Genomic DNA, 16,079 nt, shown 5'->3' on the forward strand with positions numbered 1-16,079 from the left:
ATTTTGGGGTACAGTGTAGTTATTTGATAAAATTGTGGCTTTCTAAATATTCTTTAAATATTTCTACCAAAAAGATTGCACTCTCACTACTTTTAAGAATATTGCCAACTGCTACATAATTTAACTGTTGGCTCATTTTGAAATTCACGTTAAAACTTAATCCCCATTTTAATAGTATCAAGAGGGTGGGAAATCTGACTACAGTATTTAAAGGTAGGACCTTTGGGAGGTAATTAGAATTAAATAAGTTTGTGAGGGTGGGACATTAGTGGCCTTATAAAATAAGAATAAGACCCTGAACTATCACACTAAGCCCCCTAACCATGTGATGTTTATACTGCCTTGAGACTCTGAAGAGATGCCTTACTAGGAAAAGGTCCTTCACCAGACATAACCCCTATATCTTGTGTTGTCCAGCTAACAGAACTATAAGAAATAAGTTTCTTTACTTTAAATATTACCCAGTCCCAGGTATTTAGTTATAGCAACAGAAAACAGCCTATGACGCTAACAGACAAAATATTTCACATAATTTTAGGGAATCATTTGTGAGATATTAAAAAGTCTTACATAAGGAATTATCAATAATGATATCCTGAAATTTGGCAAATGAAATACATTGAACAAATTTGATCACAGGGCATATTTCAAAATGATAATTAAGTTATCTTGGTACATTTGGATCACAGTTTGATCTCATCTGAAAAGACAGAAAGAAGAAACATTCAATAAAAATACATATGCAAAGTTTTATAACTATTATTCCTGGTATTTCATTGCCGTTGAAAGATGCTAGTAAAATTTTAGTACTTTTAGTAAATAAGCAAGCAAAGAAACAAATAAGTAAATAAAATCCAAAGGAAGAAATTGTGGATAGCAGATTCATGCTTTGCTCAAACCCATACTTTTTCAAATATACACTATGGTGATGTATATGCACAATGACAGTTCCACCAAGTAAAAACAATGGACCTTGAATTCAGTAAAGAAAAATACTTCTAGCAGAATGCTTACATTCCTGTCAGAAAACAGTTGAGAAATGCTTCATGACATTGCTCTTGGCAAGAATTTTCTGCATAGGACCCCAAAAGCACAGGTAACAAAACCAAAAATATACAAATGAGACTGAATCAAACTAAAAGTCTTCTGGACAGCAAAGAAAATAGTCAACAGAAAAAAAAATAACCTACAAAATCAGAGAAAATATTAGCAAATCATGCTAATACTAATAAATAATGCTAATAATCAAGAGGTTAATATCCAGAGTATATAAAGAAGTCAAATGACTCGATAGCAAAAATAAAACAAAAAACACCAGACACCCCTCAAATAATGTGACTAAAAAATAGGCAAAATACCTGAATTGACGTATCTCAAGAAAAGACATACAAATGGCCAGCAAGTATTAAAAATTATCAGCATCATAATAATCAATCATCAGGGAAATTTAAATCAAAACATAAAAACATACTGAGACATCACCTCACTCTCATTAGGATTGCTATTACTACAAAGAAAAAAAATAACAAATGCTATTATAAATATGAAGAAAGGGAAACTCTTCTACACTGTACTTGTGTGTATCGCAGCGAATGAATAAAGAAAATGTGAAATATATATAAAATGAAATAGTATTCAACCATGTAAAAAGAATAAAATCCCATGATTGTGGTAATATGAATGAACCTGGATGACAGTATGTTAAGTGAAATAAGCCAGGCACAGAATTACAAATAATGCATGATTTCATTCAAATGTGAAATCCAAAGAAGTTGATCTCCTAGAATTAGAGAGTAGAATAGTAGTTACCAGGGGCTGAGGAAAGAAGGGGTTGGGAGATAGAAATCAGTCAGTGGGTACAAAGTTAAAGAGATTTTGATTGTTCTCACCACAAATGATAAATGTATCAGTTTATGTGAATGCTAAATATCCTGATATGATTTTTACAAAATGTTTATATGTATTAAAACATCACACGGAACCTCCAAAAATATGTACAACTATTACATGTCAATTTAAAAGAAAATAAAAAACACGTCTTTTGAATCTGTAATTTTTCATATTACTGTGATTTTTCTCTTAAAAGCCTGCTGTACCAGAAACTTTGGCCTGATATGCATTATTCATAAAGTTAATTTCATGGACACAAATACCATATCACTTACAAATGCTCTACTGTCCATATATTAAATGGTTGATTGTTGGCAGTCTAAATATTTGTCTTATTCAAGATGTATTCCTCTTGACCACTCTCATATGCTCTGGTCATTAATGATATTATTTTAATAGTTGACTGAGTTAATGAGTCAATGAATGAATAAAGATGTATTACTAACTCTCCTTCCCCTTATAGTATAATAGCATGACTCTTTTCATAGAGTAACACAGTTCAGACGCTGCATACTAGTCTCTACATATGGGTAGAGAATAATCTTATAATGATAAGAAAATTGTTAAGTCATATCAACTCTTCTAAAAGCAAGAGACGTCTGCTGCTCATGTTTCTGATGTGGGGGGAACAACTTCCCTAAACTTAACATTTTTAACTGCAACGTTCACTAAGCTCGTAATATAATTCACTATTGGTTTTGTTCATTGAAGCATCTCAAGTGCCTAGGACGGTAAATTGTTCATGGTAGGTGTTCAGTAAATTCTTGTTGAATAAATTAGGTATATGTTGGCATTGGAGAGGCTAGATCACTGTCATAGCTGGGATTGCAAAAAACAGACATAAAAAGCAAAATATTAAGAATCATTGTCAAAGTAAGAAAACACAAAGCAAAAAACAATTCTATGATGTCTGAAACTTTTTTTTATCATTTACTGCTTCTAAAGCATCTCTTTATACAATTTTTTAACATTTGAAAATATAAATGTTTTACATTAGAAATATTGTATTATTCTCCAGTAGCTAAAAAATAAAAGTTCAATACAAAGATATGTAACAAAGCTATGTGTTGTAAGTGGATTTTATTATAGTCTGACAATTTGATCATTTATTTTCCTTTGGGAAATATATGTTTTATTATAAACTCACCTCAATATTCTGGGGATTATAAGTATTTCCAGAATTGGAAGTCAAACAAAGGTCTAAAGGCCAATTAGTGAAATATTGAATCAGAAAGCTGCTGAAAATGGTCAATTGTTGGTGTTCAAGTTTATGAAATCCCAAACCATACCCAGAGGTGATCCATTGAGAAATATACCGGAGCAGTAGCATTATTTCCTGGAAGTTGAAAGCAACTTATAAATAGTAAATTGTGATGTCAGGGGCAAACATCAGTTTTAGACATTCTAATTCTCTAACACCTTTTTAGCAAGGGACGCAGAACAACAGATAAGCCACAGTTTTCCTTCAAAATACAGTGAAGAAATGAAATTGAGAACTGTAGCAGAGATTCCAGGTTGAGTGGAGATTTAAACAATCATATTGTTAGCTCATTAGGTACTAAAATGGGTACGTTACCAAGAACAGCAACCAAAGTAGTATTATGAGTTAATATTAGAAGTTATTGCTTTGACTTGATACAATAAAGTTAGAATATGAAATAATTGTCACCATCAATTGAGAAATCTTTTATAAGTAATAATGATTAAAGTACCAGAATTAATCCATGAGTAGTTGACTTTGGTTTTATAATCAAATCTGTTTAAAGATATTCCCAATTTAGCATCACTCTCTCTTGAATTCTAATATATTCTTTATGAAGGGAAATGACAAAAAGATACAGAAACTCTAGTGAGCTGGGATTTCTGCACAGTCTACTGGCTATCTTATTGTTATGCAGTGGTGGTAAGTGATCATTTCTGTTTGGTTAGTAATTGTAGCAATTACAACTTACTACAGCTCTTGAAATTATACTTAATTTATCTAGTTAATGTCATTATAATCTAGATTTTCCTAGCATATGTTTTAACCTTATCTATCATGTTTCTCATGTATTATTCATCAGATTTTTTTAGTATCTACCATACATATTTCACTGTCCTAGGATATGGAGATTAATTTCGGCCCCTGTGAAGCCTGTAATTTAGGGTACAAATCAAAAGTAACAACGAATAAAAAAGCTATATTACAAATATGTTAAAAAATCATAAACCCTAAGGAGAAAGTGAAAAACATGCTGTGATAATGAGACTACAGTGTGATGGTGAGTGATAAGAGTTGCTCTTTTAAACAGTCAAGATAGTCTTCTTTGAGAAAGGAATATTTTAGAAGATACATGGAGATAGATGAGGACACTTCTGGGAGGAAAAATAAATTCAGGTAGAAGAACCAGTAAAAAAGTCCCAGGAGGGGAATTATGCCTGGAATGATCAATGAATAAGAAAAGATAAAGTAAAAATTTCAGCCAAATATATGAGATATCAGAAAAATCTTGGCATCAAAACTTTTAGTAGAGATTTAAGAAAAGAACAATATTTTATTGTGTAATAGGAGAATATACATTTTTCCTTCCAGATCAGTCGAAATTGAGTGGAGGAAATTATTTAAAAATATGGGAATCTATAATAGCATAATGAATAAAACAGATATAAATTGTATGCATCAAATCATACATTGCAAAAACAGTGAATATACGTTATTTAAAAATACTTACAAAACAGCAACTGCGAAAACTACAAAATACACAAAAGCACAAATAATATTACAATAAGTCACCAAAAAAATAGAAATGTAGCAGGCATCAGTATCTAATCACAATGCAGTCAAACGGAAATTAATTGTAAATCAAAGAATTCATCTGGAAATTAAGTAAACAGAGGAAACTTTTAATATTTGATTGAAAGGGAAAACCATTGGGAGGCTGAGGCGGGTGGATCCACAAGGTCAAGAGATTGAGACCATCCTGGTCAACATGGTGAAACCCCGTCTCTACTAAAAATACAAAAAATTAGCTGGGCATGGTGGTGCGTGCCTGTAATCCCAGCTACTCAGGAGGCTGAGGCAGGAGAATTGCCTGAACCAAGGAGGCAGAGGTTGCGTTGAGCCGAGATCATGCCATTGCACTCTAGCCTGGGTAACGAGCGAAACTCCGTCTCCAAAAAAAAAAAAAAAAAAAGAAAAGGAAAACCAAAACAAGATAGAATATTATAAACTAAAGAATATGAAAATAGATTAGAACCTGTGATGAAAGTGTTACTCAAGAAAATATTTATATCTGCTTATCCCTACATTACTAAAAAAAGAAGGTAAAATAAATGTAATAGTCATGAAAGATAAGAAAACAAAAAAATTAATAACCTAATAAAAAGAAAGGAATGTAAGTGAATTGGTGAAGGTTAAGAATAGAACTTACTGAATTAGCAGAAAATTATAAATAAGTCCAATGTAGATAGTTTTTGAAAATTTTAAGTAATTTGGATGAATTATTACAGAATTTTTTATAAAAATAATGATGGAGAAAAGAAAAACTTTAGTACAGATAAATAAAAGGATTAAATAATTTTTCTAAACTTCTTCAGAAATAAATAAATATAGGAAACATGAATAAATGATTCTCTAGAAGGCTAATAATTACCGGACTATCCTGTGAAAATATTACTGTCACCATTATTGTTCAACATAGTTTTCAGAGATTATGGTAACAAAGCAATACAAAAAGAAAATTAAATAAAGCTTATAAGGGAAGAGAAATACTATTCATAGATCATATAATAATTTAAATAGTAGAATTAAGAAAATCCTAATCAATTGATGACTTAAGATCTTGGAGAGAAAAAGATTTCTCAGATAAGATTATCCACTATTACAAAATATAAAGCCAAAAATATATATATATATCTTACATATATATAGTATAAATATGTCATATATATCATACATAAATATATCTTATATATAAATATATGATATATAAATATATATCATATAAAAAATATATAACTATATTAAAATTAAGTAATTTTATCAAAACATGACAAGCTAAGATTAACGGGTATAAGATTAGAAGAAAATATCTGTAATATATTTAATTTTTAAATAATAGGTATGTAGAATACCAAAAAAAAAAAAAAAAGGAAAAAATAAAACAAAAGTAAAACACTCTAAATTTATAAGACCTATAACACTTTTTTTTAAATTTAAAAACTGGCATTGAAATTGTGCTTGCAGTTTAAAATATTAAAAATTAAAAAAAATAAACCTGACATTATAAGATGCCTTGCTACAAAACTTTTACATACAAACATGCCCAAAACGACCAGTTGTTACTACTGCAAAAAAAAAAAACCTATAGAGAAAAAAAGAAGACATATATAAATCAGCAATTTAAAAACAAAATTCTCAAATATCTATTATATAGCTTAAGATTGTATAACCTTACTATTGAAGTAAAGTATTTTCTTATATTAATTATTTAAAGAAAACCAATAAATCAGTGACTTAAAAACAAAATTCTCAAATATCTATTATATATCTTAAGATATGTATGACCTTACTATTGAATTAAAATACTTTCTTATATTATTTAAAGAAAACTAGAAAATTATATAATATGGAGGTACTCTCCTTCTTATGCTGCTATTGAGATGTTAATTTGTGAAGCACCTCTTGAAACAAATCAGACAGTACTGATTGTATTTAATATAGACATTCTCTGTTGTCTTGCAATTTTGAATCCAAGGAAAACCTTGAATATATTTACAAGGATACGTGTAAGAAGAAGTTCATAGTGATGTTACTTGTTCTAACAATGTTTAAGACAATGTAAGATGTCCATCACAAGGGGAATAGTTAAGGTATGAGCTAACTCTATATGTTGCAATATGACTAGATCACTGAAACATAATGTTTAGAACAAATTGGTATTACTCTAGCCTAGGTGCTCTTCCCTGAGAAACAAATACAACTGTCCTTCTTCTTTTGGATATTTTCTTAAATACTACCTTTTCAGTAAAGGCTTCCTAGCCACCATATTTAAAATATCAAGTTCACCAGAACCTTAGAATCTCCTAGCTTCATCCTTCTTTCAGCTTTATTTCCTTTCATAGTACTCACCTACAATATTGCATGTTTAAATTTTGCATTTTTTGTCTCTCCTTAATATCTGTACTGAACAATGGTTTGTCCCTTGTAAACATTTGCCAATTATTTTATTTTTTTCCTAATGTCTATTTGATCCAACATTAATTTTGCTGCATCACCTATCTGTTCATTTTTTAAATTGGCTTTAACTTAGTATATTTTGTTTACATATGAGTTTTCAAATTTTCTGTGTTATCAATTAAAATATATATTTTCTAACTCAGATATAAATAGATTGTTTTTATCTTAATTCAGTCAGGTTTACAACATTCATTGGTTTAATATTTATTTTGCTTACTATAAATTAAGAAACTTTAGAAAGGTAGGTGATGCAAATCATGTTTACTTTAGTCCAGTGACCAGTAACATTTCTTGTATACAATGAACATGTTAGCTGAATGAATTTGATAAATGAATTCTTGTTTTTCAAAATATAGAACTATATAACAACTGGCAGTGAAGAGGGTGTAAGGAGTGAATTTAAAATAACATGAGCTGAATCATTTTACAGCTAAACATGTTTTAAAGTTTACTAGTTATATGTATGTATAAATATTTATAAGATTACATATATATATAGAGAGAGAGAGAGAGAGAGAATACTCAATTGGAGTGAAAACACAATTGAAATTAAATCACCTTTGTGACTTGAGGACTGAGGATATGTATAATTTCCACAATATGAAGCATATTTATGTGATATTACTTTAGTTAAAAATAATTAATTTTTGAAAATGTTGAGGTTATAAAGGTGAAGTTCAACCCATTTTTATTTTATTTGTTACAGGAATATAATCCATCTCATGAATTGATTTACTGTATTACGATAACACATTAGTCACTACATGTTGGCAATTTTTCTCCAAAACTAGGTAATGTTATTAAGTAAAACCATGTTAGATATTGGGCATTCCCTAAGGCTTCTGTGAAAAATACCATGCTACTTTCTTTTTAAATTTTGCTAGCTTAAAAGCGCTAATGGCTAAAATCCTACTTAATCATTTTTTTTCTACTTTTACCTGTTCTACTTTAAATGATCTTTCTACATGGAAACAGATTGCATGCATGGATCATGATCCTCATTTTGACAAACAGAATTAGATGGGAAAATAATTCTGGGAAATATATCAGAGTTATTATAATACAAATCAGCACAAAGGCTGATAAAACATAAGCAGCTAAAATCATGAAAAAATCTCTCTCCTTATGAATACTTGTGGCTTTACCATTGCAGTAGATAATCACCATGGTAAAAGCTTTGGATACAGAATAAGGATAGAGTAAGTCTTGGAAGATAAATTGAGAAAGTAAAATCCCATTATTATGGATAATGCTATTCAGATTACCATGTCAGAAGGGATGAATAAATTAAAGAAGTTCCATCTAGTGGAGACTTAAAATAATAATTTACAAAACATTGCATGATAGTACTGAATCTTTGGATTTCCTCAAAGAAAATTCCAATTTAAAGATCTATCAATGCTTCTAAATAGATAACCAAGACAAAAACAACACAAAATTGCTGATTTTCCTTTTAAACTTCCATTCCTTGCTTCTATTATTTTGATCTTATATTCTTAGTAAGCAAGGTATCTGAACATTTTCCCAGAAATGAAAAATGTCTTATTTTATTATTGTTTCTTTCTTTCTCTCTCTCTTTTCAAAAATCATAGCAGTTCTGATTTGGTTAGGTATGTGTTAAAGGAATTTCCAATTTAATGAGACAATATGCTATACTAGGAGCTGATATTGGCTCCTTATTCAGTTTAGAATCTATCTAGTATTACTCTACTTTCTAGCACATAAACTTGTCTAAGCAACATGTGTCTTCTGTTCAAGGAAACTCATCTGTATATTCACTGTGATTTTTGGTGATACCAGAAGGAATATTTTTTAGAGGCAAATGTATTTCTGATTAGGGCGATGGGTCGAAAGCTGAGCTGTTCATTATAGGGACTTATGTCCTGGGAATCTTTCCTTTCTCAGGTGTCAGAACCTAAAGAATATTATATACTTATTTCTGAAGAAAAGATCTTAGGACATAATTTTGATATAAATTACAAAAGTTTATAAACACATAAGGAAGCACATATATTTGCAAAATTTTTCTCTCTCTGTTCCGCTTTATTTCTCCCCTCATTCTCTCTTTTATTCAATCATCTGCCTACTCCATCCTTATAGGTTAAGCAAGAAAATTCAAGAAGTGGTAGGAGATTTTCCTTGGTATCTTTCTACAACCTTTCAGACCACATACCCTCCCTCAGAGCTTTAATCCACTCTCCTGCTGGCACACCTCCTCTGTACTTTTCTAGTTAGGTATGAGGGCTTATAATATTGGGATGTCTCTGTTGCTTGTGATTTAGTGGATATTTTAGGAGACGTATGCTAATACTATGGAATAAATGGACAAAAAATAAGGAATAACTATATGAACAAACAGACGGGATTCTAAGGTATGTCTTTCAATTAAAAATACAGAAATTACTTACAGAAAATTATCTACAATATGAAATATTATATTAACAACTCCCAACACACATAAATACATTACAACTTCCCTCACTATACAAACACATATTTCTTACTGATACATGTATATATACTAGAAAAGAACAGTGATTAGTTGGTGATAGCAAGAATAGACTTAGAGAAAAGCATGCTAAGAAGGGATGTTAGTCCCATATACAAAGTTTATTATTGGTTTTTTACATGCAGAATATATCTGTGGCTTACATAATTCTATTTTTTTTTTTTTTTGAGACAGAGTCTTGCTCTGTTGCCCAGGCTGAAATGCAGTGGTGCAATATCAGCACACCGCAACTTCTGCCTCCTGGGTTCAAGCCATTCTCCTGCCTCAGCCTCCCTAGTATCTGGGATTAGGTATTATAGGCACACACCACCATACCCTGCTAATTTTTGTATTTTTAGTAGACACAGGGTTTTGCTATGTTGGCCAGGTTGGTCTTGAACTCCTGCCCTCAAGTGATCTTCCTGCCTCAGCCTCCCAAAGTGGTGGGATTACAGGCATGAGCCATTACACCCAGCTGCCTTATATAACTCGTGAAATAAATAGAGGAAAGTGAGAAAGAGATCAAGATGTGGAAGAACAAAGGAAAGATTAGTCTGTAACAATCCATTAAAAATATGTTTAAAAATATGCAGCTATTTGCTATCTAATAGATGTTCGATAAATTTTTGCTGAATTAAAAAATTAATAAAGTCTTATAACAATGGGATTATTAGCAATTTAATGAAGCAGAATAACTTATTTCAAAACTGTCTCATTTCTTTTCTGTAGGTTTCTCATAAGCAATAAGATGTGTGTTGCATCTACACTCAAAGAGGATATATAAAACTTTGAGTCCTTAAGCCTCCTTTGTAACTGAAAGCTTCCTGATTTTTAACACTATCAGAGCCATGATATCCTTAAAAATATGTTTATGGCCCCTGTCCTATCCTGAATTGAAATTCATGGATAATATAAACCATCTAAATATGTAATTAAGTCAATTTATAATAATTCAAATAAATGGAGGAATAAAAATAAACATTTCTTATAAAGCAATATGTAATTTAACATGTATATATTTTCATTACCTTATTAAAAGATGTTATGAATTAAACAGAGATTAAAACCATTGGTCACACAAATAACTCAGGAAGTGCTACCTTTGGAGATACAGCTTTTAGAAAAGTTCTGAACCAAATAAAATCCAGTCTTCCATAGATAAAGATACAAGAAGATTGCATGCATACAAAATTCATTTTACATGAAAACCTTGAAAAATCAGCTTGTGAGAATATGTAAAGAGGGATTAGACTGTATGATCAAATAACTGCATTAGTGTTTCTGTGAATATCTATCATATGATTTCAAAGTTATAAAGCACGCAAAAGATCCTTTATCATGGGGAATTGTTCAAATGTCTGGTATAGTCCTGCCCTACAAAATGCTACTTTCTTTCTCATTAGTGTGGCAATATATAAAACATTAAAAGTGTTTTCTAGTTGTATCATATTTATGAATAACTATTGTCTTAGATGCTTGGAAGTGCAAAGACCAGAATTTTCTACATGGAAAGTGATCCGATAAGAGTGGCTTCTTAAAGGCAAGAAAAGGTAAGTGAGCTAGGATACACAGGATGAGTGGAGGAGGAAAGGTGTGTACACACACACACACGTTTGGGAACTCCATGAACAAGTTTGATACAGAATGGATGGATGCTACTTGTGAGCAATTTAATTTTTAGTAAACTTTGTGAGCCTGGACAAGAATCCTGAGAGCAACAGACATGATGACTGAAGACCAGATTTGAGCATTTTCCCTAGATTAAGTCAAAGGTTTGTTTACATACTAAGAAAATAGATTCTCTCTACTCACTGTTTTACTCAGAAAATGAGGACTGAGTCATATTTAATTTCATTCAAAAAATAAATGGGAACGTTCTGGTTAGAAATCTTAAATTGAACACATGCATTTAGCTCCATTGTCTTTTGAAACCCCACCACCACAACAACAAAAAATATAACTCAAGAAGTAAAAACACATACGGGCAAAAAAAAAAAAATTAGAAGGGAAAACAGCAACATTTTATGTTTCAAAATATGAAACAGACAAGTATCTAACCTAACAAGCATAGTTCTAACCTAAAAGTAGGGAAAGCAAAAAAGCAAGTTCTACTTAAATCACAGAAGTTTCCAAAATCTCAGAATCACCTATTCCATATTTGTTCTGAAAAGGAGAATGATTACTGCCCCCCACCCACCCCCAAAATAGTTCGCTTTAAGTCCGCTCAGGCTGCCATAACAAAATACCATAGACTGGGTGGATTAAATAATCAAAATTTATTTTCTCATAGTTTTGAAGACTGGAAGTCCAAGATCACGATGCCAGCAGGACTGGCGTCTGGGGAGAGCTCTCTCATTGGGTTGCAAATGATCACCTTCTTATTGGCAGAGAGTGAGAAGGAGCTCTGTGGTATCTCTTCTCATGAGAACACGAATACCATTAGATCAGGGACCCACTCTTGAAAACTTTATTTGATTTTGATTTACCTTCTAAAGGTCCTATCTCTAAATATAGTCACATTAGGGGTTAGAGCTTTAACGAATAAATTTTGAGAGGGACACAATTCAGTACACAGCATTCTGACCCTGGCCTCCCCAAATTCATGTCCTCCTTGCATGGAAAATACATTCAAGTCCATCTTGATAGCCCCAAAGTACTTCCTTGATTCCAGCATCAACTCTAAAGTCAAAAATCCAAAGTCTCATCTAAATATGTAAATCAGATATGAGTGAGATTCAAAGTACAATTCATCCTGAGGCTACCTTCAGCTTTAGCTGTGAGCCCGTGAAGCTAAACAAGTCTGAACTTCTAAAATAACATGGTGGAACAGGCATGGGATAGAAATTCTCATTCCAAAAGGGTAAAATCAGAAAGAAGAAAGAGTTATCGATTCTAAGTAAGTACAATACCTAATAAAGCAAATTCCATTTGATGCTACATCTGGAGAAAAATCCTCTTTGACTTGATGTCCTGGCACTTCCGGTACACTGAGGTAACTGCTCTTTTGGGTCGATCTACCTCTATATCACTAGGCAATGGCCTTGTCCCTGAAGAACAGGTTGAAAGCATCATGGTCCCCCAAAATGAAAGAGGCCCACCCTTTAAAACTGAGAAAGAACAAGCCCTGGCCCCTGGACCTGTGGTGGGAGTGAAAGTCCTGCTGATACCTGAATTGCCTTTGGAGTCATTCTTCCATTTTCTCGAAGGTTTGCTCTGCTGTGAAGGTTCTTGCTGCACGTTTGCAGCAAGAAGGTTCTACTGGTACTATGTAACACAAGAAATCCAACAGTCTTCTTTCATTTCATTCTATCTCTGTCCCTTTCAGTTCAAACGGGCAGTGTTTCTGCTCATAGTGTAACCGGGGTAACTACTCAGCTCCCAGTTCTAAAGAGGTTCTTAGCCTCACTAACCCCAAAGAATGGCCCTGGAGGTGCAGTGAGTTTGCCGTTTGAATAAATATTGTGGACCCAAAGAGTTTTGTGGAAAAGTGATTTATTAGATAGACACAGAGAGAGATACAGAGAGAAAGAGAGAGAGAGAGAGAGAGACATTCTGAGTGCAAAGGACAGCTCTGACACTGTCATGGGAGGGGAGCCAGAGAAGGAATCCCTATAGGTAAGGAGCAGCTGGAGTTTTAACCCTTGAGTTATTCCCTCCCCATTTGTTCTCATCCAATGAGAGGAGTTCTATCAAACTTCCTCTGGGGTGATTGATCTTTATGACTCTGATACCAGATTGGCTGCTTGGTCCACAACTCTGAGTTCCAAAGCCCCCTCCTCCCAGAGGTTTTGGTGGGTGTTTTGGGACAAAGGAGCTTCACCTGGCTTTTTTTCCCTAACCGGTGGGCGGGAAACCCAAAGAACTTTACATTTGAAACCCCTCTGGTTCCCAAATAGAGGCCTGGAGCTGGGAAACTCCTGCCTTTGAAACCACACCCCTCACAGACTCAGGAAGAGAAGGCCCTCAATAGAATCCCATACTCCTTTTATCAAATGATAGTCCAGCTACACATTTTTGGTGTACTCTTCTGAATATGATTTCTCATGTTTTACAATATGGATAGGCTGATAATTTTTCAAATATGTAAGTTTAGGTTATCTTTGTTTAACAGTCTTCATCAATTCATCTTGCTCTTTTTACATTTTGCTATAAGTAGTCAGGAGGACCTAGGCTACACTCTCAATATGTCGCTTTAGTCTCACGTAAATATCCAATTTTATTACTTGCAGATTTTACCTTTCACAGAGTACTAGAGTACAATTAATACAATTCAACCAAGTTTGCTTTTTGCCACTTTATAACAAGGATTGCTACAATGGTCTGAATGTTTCTGCTCCCCTCCCACAAAAAAAAATTCCTATGTTAAAACCTATCACAAATATGATGATATTAGGAGGTGGGGCCTTTGATGTGTGATTAGATCATTGGGTTGTAGCCCTTATAAATGGGATTTGTGTCCTTATAAAAACTTCCCATAGAGCTGCCTTAAACCTTCTGCCATGTCAGGACACAAGAAAGATATTATCTATGAACAAGGCAATGGGCTCTCACTACTCATTGAATCTGCTGTCACCTTGATTTTGGCCTTCCCAGTTCCCAAACCTGTGAGAAAGAAATTTTTGTTGTTGGTAAGCTACCCAGTTTATAGTATTTTGCTAGTATCCCAAATTAACTAAAATAAAATTGGTACTGAGAAGTGGGAGTGCTGCTGTAACAAGACCTAAAATGTGGATGTGGCTTTGGAACAGGTTAATGGGTAGAAACTGTAATTAAATTTTGAGGTACATGCTAGATATAGCCTGCATTATTGGGAAGGGACTGTTAAGGGTGATTCTGATGAAGGCTCGAAAAGAGAAGAGAGCTCTTACATGGCCACGATCAGAATGCTGATAAAAGTATATATGATAAAGGTTATTCTCAGGAAGTCTCAGGCAGAAATAAGAAACATATTATTGGAAACTGGAAAGAAGGCAACCCTTGTTATAAAATGGCAAGGAACTTGGCTGAATTCTGTTCATGTCCTAGTCTTTTTTGGCAAGTAGAACTTGTGAGCTATGAAATTGTATATTCTGCTGAAGAAATTTAGAAGCAAAGTGTTGGGGGTACAGCTTGGCTTTTCTTAAATGCTTACAGTAAAAGGCAAGAAAGGAAAAATGATTTAAAGACAGAATATTTAATAAAACAGGAAGCAGACATTTTTATATGGAAATGTATCCATATATTCATATTGAAAGTAATACAAAAGCACATTTGGGAGAGAACAAGGCTATGGCCAAACTGATGTTTAACAAGGATATTAACAAGAATCTTCCATTTTTATGCAAGCCAAGGCTATTTATCAAGGCAATGGAAAAATATCCCAGAAGGCATTTCAGAGACCATCAAAGCTGCCCCTTCCATCACAGGCCAAGAATCTGAATGAAGTAAGACAATTGCCTTTCCTACAGTTTCTAATAATATGTTCCTCATTTCTGTTCAAAACCCCACTGGAATGACCTTTTAAAGGTTCATATTCCTACCAGCATTCTGTACATCACGATTTATATATTCTCTAAGAAGACAGAGGTTTTATCTCTAGCTCTCTTTTCTTTCTGAAATCTCATCAGAATTAATTTTAATGTCCATATTTCTGCCAACACTCTCTTTGCAACAATCTAGACTTTTCTAGCATGAACCTAAAAACATCTTCCAACTTCTGACCATGGCCTAGTTCCGGAGCCATTTCCACATTTTTTTAAATCAGTATCAGGTCATCACTTCTTGGTCCCAAAATCGGTTTTAGTTGGCCTGAGCTGCCATAAAAAGATACTAGGGATGGATTGGGTTAAACAGCCAAAATTATATTGTTTACATATTTGGAAACTGGAAGTCTAAGATCAGGTTACCTGCATGGTCAGTGTCTGAAGAGAGCTCTTTCCTTGGGTTGCAGATGATTACCTTTTTGCTACGTCTTCACAGGGCAGAGCAGGGGATTGGAGTAAGCGCTCTGATGTCTTCTTTCAATGACACTAATTCGGTAGAATCAGGGCCCCTGTTCTTATGACCTCATTTAAACTTTATCACCTCCTAAAGGCCTTTTCTTGAAATACAAACACATTGCAGATTAAAACTTCAAAATATGAATTATGGCATGATACAATTTAGTTTACAGCAGTCGTTTAAGGAGACTAACCAAACTCTCTGATCTATTATGAAAAATTAAGAGGATGGTTCTTAGTCATTTGGCAGAAGATAGGAGGTTTATTCTTGAGGGAAGGTAAAAACAGAATCCCTGAACTGAGGAATATGAAGTCTAGCTAAGTGTAGGGGAAATTTTTTGGAAATATTTAATCTTAGTCCCCTACTCAGTTCCTAAATCACTTAGTACTTAGTCCTTTACTCAGTTCCCAGACAACTGGTCAGGTACATTTTTTCTAGAAAGAAAAAAAAATGAAAACGAAACCCAACCAAATCAAAACATGGAAGTGTGTTTTCTGGGGAAAG

Source organism: Aotus nancymaae, unplaced genomic scaffold (assembly GCF_030222135.1).
Source record: "Aotus nancymaae isolate 86718 unplaced genomic scaffold, 86718_ANA_hifiasm-v0.15.2.pri h1tg000059l, whole genome shotgun sequence".
Taxonomy (NCBI): Eukaryota; Metazoa; Chordata; class Mammalia; order Primates; family Aotidae; genus Aotus; species Aotus nancymaae.